This window comes from Solanum verrucosum, unplaced genomic scaffold (genome assembly GCF_900185275.1).
Source record: "Solanum verrucosum unplaced genomic scaffold, falcon-dt-bn FXZP01001229.1, whole genome shotgun sequence".
NCBI lineage: Eukaryota > Viridiplantae > Streptophyta > Magnoliopsida > Solanales > Solanaceae > Solanum > Solanum verrucosum.
In genome coordinates this window covers 1-2,639 of record NW_026019561.1, presented here as the reverse complement: position 1 = coordinate 2,639, position 2,639 = coordinate 1, and the positions used below count along the sequence as shown (strand labels likewise).

General features: G+C 38.3%; 1 pseudogene; it reads left to right on the top strand.

The window, feature by feature from the left end:
- Window positions 1-1,364: 1,364 nt before the first annotated feature.
- LOC125817839 (1-aminocyclopropane-1-carboxylate oxidase homolog 11-like) lies at window positions 1,365-2,489 on the top strand (annotated as a pseudogene).
- The last annotated feature ends 150 nt before the right edge of the window (window positions 2,490-2,639 follow it).

Sequence of the window (2,639 nt, the reverse complement as noted above, 5' to 3'; positions counted from 1 at the left end):
TCACACTTATTGACGCCACCCTTACCCCACTCAGCCATATCAGCCCCCATATAGGAGAATACTAAGGTGGTTGCAGCATTGAAGAAGCCAAAGAAGGGAGTCATTTCATCACCTCTAAAAGAAGATATTTTTTTTATTGATATTAAATACATAGAAAAATAGTTCAGATACACAGGATAAACAGATCAAATACATCTAATCATTAAGTACATATAAGATACATACAAAAAAAAAACTATATCAAATTCATAGAAATAACACGTAATGAATATATTAGAATTAGATACATCTAATTATTATGTGTATATCAGATACATAGAAGATATATCAGATAGATAAAAGAAGAGGAACTTTCACATATTGCCACTCAAAAATAGCCTAATTACTCTCCATAGCTATCATTTGATAATTACAATTCGTAGCTACATATCATAGGGAGGAGAGAGGCGAGCGAGACTGGGAGAGAGAGGAGAGAGGTAAGTGAGAGAGGGCAAAGAGTGGGAGAGAGATGAATTGTATATGTATATCGGTTAGATAATTATATATTATACATATTTATTTGTATATATGGCAAGCGAGATTGGGAGAGGGAGGAGAGAGGCGAGCGAGATTGGGGGAGGAAGGAGAGAGGCAAGCGAGAGAGGGCAAAGAGTGGGAGAGAGATGAATTGTATATGTATATCGGTTAGATAATTGTATATTATACATATGTATTTGTATATATGACAAGCGAGATTGGGAGAGGGAAGAGAGAGGCGAGCGAGATTGGGAGAGGAGGAGAGAGGCGAGCGAGATTGGGAGAGGAAGGAGAGAGGAGAGTGAGAGAGGAAGGAGAGTGGGAGAGAGGTGAATTGTATATGTATATTGGTTAGATAATTGTATATTATACATATGCATTTGTATATATGGCAAGCGAGATTGGGAGAGGGAGGAGAAAGGCGAGCGAGATTGTGAGGGGGAGGAGAGAGGTGAGCGAGATTGGGAGAGGAAGGAGAGAGGCGAGTGAGAGAGGGCAGAGAGTGGGAGAGAGGTGAATTGTATATGTATATTGGTTAGATAATTGTATGTTATACATATGCATTTGTATAAATGGCAAGCGAGATTGGGAGAGGGAGGAGAAAGGCGAGCGAGATTGTGAGGGGGAGGAGAGAGGGCAGAGAGTGGGAGAGAGGTGAATCATATAGGTATATCGGTTACATAATTGTATATTATACATATGTATTTGTATATTCTGGCGAATTATACATATACAAACGTGACTAATTATACAAACTCGAAGTCAGCCCACGTAATTAATGTATAATGTTAGTCGCGAGTGGTAATTATAGCAAACTATAACTATGATGAGTAATTAAGTCGTGTAAGTTAGATGTTGAAGTGAAGAAAGAGTACTATTCGTCTAATTTAACAGCCAGACGAGTTAGATATGATAGCAATCTTCATGTATACAAAACAAAAGGAAAGACTGCATACTGGAAGGATTCATTAATCATATCTGGGCTAGTTTCTGGTCACAATGAACCAGAAGAAATACCAGAAGTTTGCAGGTAACTCTGTATTTTCCGCACTTGGAATTTCAATTCTATATCTTTCCTGTTTGATGCGTACACGGTGTTGAAGTTTTTGCATTAAATCTTCAGACTTATGTCACTGCCTCAGTATAGCAGTTTATCTTCATTTCTTATTGATATTTGGATACTTGTTGCCAGTGGCGGATCTCATGTATCATTTTCAGAAGTGATACTACATTATGAAATCATAACGTGTTTCTGCTTCAGCAGCATTCTGAAAATTTCTTTCAGTAAAGGGCAAAATTATTTGACCTTTTCCTAATGTCCAGGAAAACATCCCTTGAGTACATAAAGCATGTCATAAAACTAGAAGACACTCTTCTTGGCTTACTATCAGAAGCTCTCGGGCTAAAGCGAAACCACTTGAAAGCTACCAAATGTGACAAAGGACAAACATTGGTATGCCATTACTACCCAGCATGCCTACAGCCAGAGCTAACTCTTGGTACTCCAAAGCATACAGATCCTGTTTTCGTTACCATTCTGCTTCAAGATCAGAGTGGTGGTCTCCAAGTCATGCGTGATAACCAATGGGCCGATGTTGAACCGATTGAACATGTTTGGTTGTTAATATTGGTGACCTTCTTCAGGTTTGCAACAAAACACAACTTTTCGTTCTCATTTTTTCATAAACTGTTACTCATCTCAAACTGATTTTGTAACAGATCCTCTCAAATGACAAGTTTGTAAGTGCAACTCATAGAGTTGTAGCGAAAAATGTAGGACCAAGGATTTCAGTGGCATGCTTCTTCAATGAAAGTTCTGTATCTCCAAAGATATTTGGTCCAATCAAAGAGTTCATATCGGAAGAAAATCCCCCGCTGTATAAAGACTTTCAAGTAGCTGATTATCTCACTAAGTTTTACTCCAAGCCTCTTGATAAGACTAGTCTTGATCTTTTCAGACTGTGAATAGAGACCGAGCATCACATTGCCAAGCAGCAGCAAAAACCATCAAAAAATACTAATGATGACAGAACAATGTCGATCAGAGTTTGCGATACGCAGTACAATGATGAAGAGATTAACTTCAAGAACATACTCCCTTATGCATCCTTCGATATGTTCTT